Source organism: Camelina sativa, chromosome 15 (assembly GCF_000633955.1).
Source record: "Camelina sativa cultivar DH55 chromosome 15, Cs, whole genome shotgun sequence".
Lineage (NCBI taxonomy): Eukaryota > Viridiplantae > Streptophyta > Magnoliopsida > Brassicales > Brassicaceae > Camelina > Camelina sativa.
In genome coordinates, this window is record NC_025699.1 from 26,278,886 (window position 1) to 26,286,360 (window position 7,475).

The 7,475-nt window shown below is 34.3% G+C and overlaps 1 pseudogene; it reads right to left on the bottom strand.

Annotated features, from left to right (window-relative positions):
* Positions 1,600-3,324, bottom strand: LOC104748813 (annotated as a pseudogene).

A 7,475-nucleotide genomic window follows, 5' to 3' on the forward strand; every position in this document is an offset into this window, starting at 1 on the left:
TTCTTTTTGTTCTTTGTTCTATAGACTTTTTTATATACATGTGTTTTAATTCGAGAAAATATGGTTTCCAAATGAATATTTTTTATATAGGCTAATTATATGAATAAGTCTCTTTGTATCAAATGTATACAATCTATAGGACACTTACAACAAGATATTAATTAGTAACTAAACAGCTAGCATAAATCAGAAGAAATATAGAACACTTACAACAAGAGATTTTGCAGAATCTCCCTCTACTAAAATCAATGTGCAGAGTCTGGATTTTTCCCCTCCAGCTTCTTTAGCATCATCTAATTTTTCGACGTAAACCATGCCAAGATTTGCTATTTCAGCATCTTTGTCATGCTTAGAAGTTTTTCATGGAAGCACTGCTTCGCCAGAAAAAGATTCTCATCTAGAAGAAACATAAAACAACAAAGGAATTAAACATTACGTACATCACTGACCTAACAAGGCAAATTAAACATGTGCATACATTTCTTTAGAATATAGGCTAATTATATGAATAAGTCTCTTTGTATCAAATGTAAGATTTCAATATGTTTAATCCAAACAATTTGAATTTCAATATCCAATTGTATTATATTCTCTAGATATTTTAACATACATCTTTCTAAATTTATAGAATTTTCTGTAATTCTTGATCTAAATGAAAATTTTAGAAATAATAATAATAATGTAATATTCTAACTTTAAATATAAAATTTTAATAAAGATACTAACAATTTTTTTATCATAACTAGACAACTTATACTGTGAATTTTTTGATTTAACAATTTTTTTAAATAGAACGAAATTTGATGGTGCCTTAGGCCATCATTAGTGGTGGTTGCTTCCCCCAAATTCCTTTAATAAAAAATACAAACAGGAGAGAGAAAGAGAAGAACCGTTGCTGAAGTTACCGGGGAAAGAATCGTTGCTCAATATTTTTCAACACATGTCAATTTCTTACTAGTCATATATTAAATATTAATTTTTTTCTTTGAGCAACGGTGACATGTTCTCTCCAGTAATGATGCTTTTAATAATACTACAAATTAAGAGGTTGTGTTAACATATCTATTATATTTTTCATCAGTCTTAAAAGCCTTCACCAATCGGGGCCATAGTATTAAGTTATTAACAATCATTCCATCATTAGTTGGATTTAGTTTTAGAGTAAATTGCAACACCATGTAATTGTAAGGGCATGTGATAGTTTTCACCATTACAAAAGTAAAAAAATAATGAAAAATAGGAGCGAGAAGTAGTGAAAAGTGAGAATCAATTGTCAAATGAAATTTTTTGAGAACTTCATGAGAGACTACACATACATGTGGCAACAGATAATTGATTTAAATTTTTATTTTTCTTAAAATTTAAATAAATAACTAAATTAATCAATTAACATTAAAATAATATATTTGAGAGACCGTGGAAATCTCTCCCCACTGCAAATGCTCTAATTATGCTTTTGAAACTTCACAATATAGCTCATGACAAAGATATTTCCCGAGGAAGTAGCTAAAGATAAACCAAAATAGAATTAACTTCTTCCAAAGATAATTGATGTTATTACAAAAGAACTATCTTCGCGGTTCAGAAACCATCTAAGGTTTATTCTATCTCAAAACTGTCCATGCTGGATGTCCAAATACAAAACCAAGAACAAAAATCCTTCTCGAACAATTTGTAGTATATGGAGTTCGGGCAACGCTGGTCACACTTATAACAAATCGGTCGAGTATGACTATTGTTGCCAAGAATTTTCATCGATTCAGAGCCAAAATAGAACGTGTAACCTGACTTGACGTAAATGGAAGATTCAAATATACACTCGAGGTGGACAGTGATGCAACATTTGTTGCATGAGTAGAACCATTCTCTTGGATTTACTTCTTTCTCGCATACTTCACACCAATATGCTTTCTCTGCATCTTCTCCGTAGCATAGTGAGAGAGGATGTGCATCATATTTGTAATATAACTCATACGGAATTGTAGCGCATCGATAACACATAGCAAATGAACATGTAGTGCATTGTAGATAATACTCACTACGAACACTATCTTTGCAGCCAGGGCAATAAATGATACCTTTTCTTGAATATGATGTTGAGATGAATATAGGATGCTCATGATTTTTGTGGGTGAATAACTCAGGAACTAAAATGCAACGAACATCTAACTGAAAGTCATCATCGCCGCAATCAGTTTTTGATGAGCATTTGTACCTGAAACCAGTGGACTCACGGGCACAAGTCGAACAACTTGCGGAATTGTAATCAAATACCGGAGAAGGGTCTAGAACCAGAGGATGCTTATGCAATGCATGAGCCAATTTTCGAGGAAGACCAGCACATACCTCATGAAGAAAGAACTCACATTGTATACAATTGTAGAAATCATAAGAGTCTATACGAAGGATGCACGCTTGACATTGTTTCTTTGCGTCTCGAACACTATCATACTTCTCAAGCTTTAGATGATGTTCATGACAAAAGTACTTTATCATATTATCACCCACTTTCTTGAATGGCGCAATATCTTCACTTTCATCGGGTTCTTCTGGTTCCCATTCGAGTTCTCTCCCGTCCCAAACGTTCCTATGTGTTGCACATTTCGAATGGGCAACATAAGAACAACCTTCATGATCGCAAGAATACTGGCCATATTTGATGTCGACCATCTTGTAGCAAACTCGACAAGATGGAGTTGTGGGTGGAAGGAAAGGAGTGTGAGAGAGACGATGTGGGTGACGCGTGATTTTTATGACACGCGGTATGTCAATACAACTCTTATGAACCACATAGTTGCATTGGAAACAAGCATAACTTGGTTCCAACAAACTAACCAGCCCACAAGCTACACATGGAATTAAGAGGGGCCAAGGGAATAAAGAGAGTGAATGATGATGGCTTTTTGGTTTTGCGATAGTAAGAGTTGGAAAACCGTGGGAGCAAGAAAGATCCAAACAAAAGTTACATATAGAACAACAATAGAATTGTGATCCATCTCCCAAATCATCTCCACACCAATTACATTTCTTGAATATGTAACCATGTTCGGCTTTGTTAGATATGATCTCTATTTGAGTGGTGAGGGTGAGAGGATGTTAAAGGTGATAAGGGTGTGTCAGCTTCCTCGGATACAAATGACAAGTATCGTGGAACTCCACATCGCAAGTAGTACAAGAGTAATAGAAGGTAGCCAACGGTGAGGGTTCTTCTTTGTCGCACGCGAAGCAACCTGATGGAGGGATTCTTCCAGCTCTACGGGAAAGGGTGTGAGGGTGGGTTGGATGAGATAAACGGCATATTGGCTCTTCCTCATCAGCAGCCATTTTTTTTTTACAGTTTTGGTTATGATCCAATATGTTTGTATGAAACAGATATACTCACACCTCTCCCATCGTGTGGAGATGACTTCACTAAATGTGGGCACAAGTTAACATGGTTAGCGAATAAATAATGTAGACTCAATATACAAATTATATAAAGTACAAATTGTACCAATACAAATGACACAAAATTAAATTTATAGACAACTTCATTAAAGTTTTCTCCATGATCTGTGTCTCTCCAGACTGTCCATATCAACGATTAACAATAATTTATTTTGGCCAACGAATTTATCACTACAAGTGTTTTAGTATTAACTAAATTAGAAGAATACGTAAGAGTTACAGGGTGTTTTGATCTTACTTTCAAACATTAATATAGAAAGAAAATGAAAAGTCTTTGTTTATTTGAAAGCATGGAATTGTGAGCAGTCGACAACTTGTCACGGAAACCAACGCGAGGGTGGTCGGTCCCGTTCACCCCGCGACCATTGACTTTAAATAGAGTGGGTTGGGCTTCAGTATGGTTTCAATAATTAAGCTTATGTATTTGAGATCTAACTGTGACACACAAATTAATATGAAATTTGCCTGACTTCACAAGATTGATAGGTCCATCTATTTTGTCATCGTATAGGTTTGAGTAATTTTGAACATGGTAAACAATACCAGTCTACTTACCAAATCATCACTAGGGTTATCACTTATCAGGGTCTGATAACACTAGCAATGGGCTAACAAATTACTTTGCTTTGTGTAATCACTGATTCGTTGATATATCTGGTCTACAGTGAATAATTACTTGTTTCCCCGTAACTGTTTTGGCGACAAGTCGTCGCTGAAATATACCACAGAACCAATAACTACTAAACAAATAATTAGTAACCATGATACAAACAATCAAAATGTTGTTTCTCGTCGTTAGTAACTAGAACTTCAGCAACAATGAAATAAACATGGTAATTAAACAACAAGCTTTACGCTTCTTGTCAGTCATTCTGCCTGAACATCAAAATTTAGTATTCGATCATCAGTTTATATTATTTTCGGTTTGGTTTTGGCTTTCCGGACAAGCAATTATATTTAGTACTTTAGTAGGATTAAAACTGATTCCGGTTTTTGGGTGGACGGTTTGGATCGGTTGGTTCAGGTTTTCCAGACTCCAGACTGGATAATATTTCGTTAGTGCTAATCAAAGCCTACACGAAATTATTCATAACCACATCGTAATACTATTTTGAACAATAATATCAAAAGACATATCATTAGAAAAATAAAATCCGCAGACTGATAGTATGGAACTGACAGTTTGAGTCATATAAACTAGCCTAACCTAATCAATGAGTTAAATCCGAACGACCAAATCAGCTAGTTTGGTCCAGTTCTTTTGTGCATGACAAACAATGATATTTATTTACCCACGAACAACAATGACAAGACATGGTCCCCTCTTTTTCTTAAGTCTTAACATATATACGCGTTTGGTTTGAAAAATATTTCCTTTTCTACTTATAATTACTTTATCAAAAATCCTAAATGATAAGGAGGCTCCCCCATGTTCACGGTTTCATTCCCTAGCATTACCCGTTATGTCTAGATTTTCGTAAACATTGACTATTCCTCCTTTTATGCTTATGCTTATATGATGGTAGATGACTAACTTTTTTGGTGCTGAAAAGTACAAAACATTTTTTTTTAGAGTATATGTAGTAGATAGCACAATTTTTAAAAGAAATTAAGGAACTACCATTTGACCAAATAGTACCCAATATATACAGTATTATTGTCTTCATCTTCTCCATAATACCTTTTTTTTTTTTTAGTTCAAAGATACAACAACTTCCATTTCTGTTCATCTTCATCCCTTACTTTTTTTCTTCTCTCTTTTTAACCATTAACTACAGTTATGAAGACCAACACCACCATCACTTCCTCTCTTTTCATTCTCCAACTGCTCTTGATTCTCCACCTTTTTTACCTCTCCTATGCCATCAACAGTAGTGTTATCCTAACTCTCTACATACTTATATGTGCATTCTCCCTTTAATAGTCAAAGATCTTCATTTTTATTTCACTGAATCTCAAATTCTAAGATCTCCGTCGTCTTTTGTTTTTATAACATGTATTTTTTTTGTATTACACGTTATTTATTAAGATCACATGTAATGCTGATACATCTTTTGTTTTTGTTTGAGGGCAGTTTTGATTTTTCACATCACTGAAAAATGGTAGTTTCCAAAGTTTTGTGACTCAGTGGTATTTTCTCAATTCTTTTTGAGTCTAGTGGTAGTTACTAATATTACTCTTTTTTTACTAGTTTTTGTTTTGGTTCGAACAAGTTTTACAAGCACGTTGCACTTTGTCAGTTGTCTAAGGCCATCATTAATGGGAGAACACACTATGTGTTCTAAGCCCAAAAAAATTAATAAAAAAGTGAATAGTGGGTTTAGATCAAATTTTCTGATCTTGAATAAGAACTGATCCAAACCCAGTTCTCATTTGTCGTGGCTCATCCTCATTGGTCGATATGTTTTGGAAAGAAAGAAAAATTTTCATTTCTTCCCTTCTATCCGAAATCGAACGAAGCTTCTTCACTCTCCCTCTCAGACCAATCGTGATTTTGCATACTCCGGTAATCGATCTCTGTCTTTGAATGCTTTTCAATTCTAGATTCCTTGATGGGTTCTCTTATTTTTCTTTAGTTGAATTGATCTGATGATCAAGTTTCGTTTTTTTCTTCTGTTTGTATTAATTTCAATCAAACGTTTTGGATTGGCTCTGCTTTGGGGTTAAAGTAGATAAGAATTGAAGTTGAACACTTTGTGGGAGAGTATAAGTTTTGTAGCAAGTTTGAATCTCTAACTTTGTGTCCTCTTTGAATTCTTATTCTAGCGAGGGAGAAAGTTCAGCAATTCCTGAATGCAGCCATAACAGGGTTAATCTGGGCTCTCCAGAGGTGTTCCTGTTGATTCTGAAAGTGAAGCTGGCACGCCATTATGTTTTGTTGTTGTTGTTGTTGTTCGAGATTTTGAGTTTCTGATGCTTAGTTTCTGGCGTTATTGTTCACTTTCAGATCGGAAGTGACTACGAAATCTGATAAGAAGTTCGATAAGAAGCTTCAATTCTACACAAGTAAGCCCTGATCCGTTTGTTTAGTTCTTGGTGTTATTGTTCAGGCATTGTAGGAGAGAACATTGGAGGATTATGAATCTTTCTTGGAAAGTTTAGACCAGAAACTTAGCAGAATTGAAGCTGCTAAAACAGAATTGTAGCATTCTTGAGATTCATTATCTGTACCATGGTGATGCTAGTGTACTATTTGTTCGTTGGTCTTCAATATTCATATGATACATGAATATTCATGTAGCTTCAGTATGGTTGGTAAATTGTATAAACTTCCATGTTTTTTCTTACATTATTTCACTATATCTTTATTTTAAGAACACCAAAATTAGTTCCCCCATTTTTTTTACCTATGATCTTAACAACTGATCTTAGATTATTTTCACTATATATTTAATCTAAGAACACAAAAAAAAGTTCTCCCATTAAAGATGCCCTAAATAGAAATATCATCTTAGTTTTTGGTAAAAGAATATAGAAACACTGTACAGACAAAATTAATAAACAAGATCGACTAAAGTAAATAAAACCTCAACCATACTTTAGACGTTGGTCAGAAGTTTTGCCTCTTTTCCATTCATTTTTTTTTGTCTTAACTTTCGATTCAGATCCAATTTGTTTAGCCATGCTCTGAAGAATATATAATCCGAACCGGAATGATTATTTCCATTAATTGAACTTCTTTCTCTAAGCTCACACATATGCATATTGAGCCACAACGCCTTATTGATATGACTTAAAACTCAATATTCTCTTTCCCTCCTCCAACTTTTCTTGGTTCTTTACCTAGTCACATGACTTTTTTTACTCGAAGGTGGAAGAGATTTTGGGAGGACAACCTCACTTTTGTCCACCCGAACTATGTTACTTTTATGATGTTATTATTTCAGGCCCCATAACAATACTTAGAGGCCAACTTCCGAGAACCATATCCTGAACAAATTGCCCTCCGGCAATCGAGCCATTAACCAAAACAAAGACATTTTTTGTGACGAGCAATCTTCAAAAAAAAAAAAAAAAAAAAAAAAAAA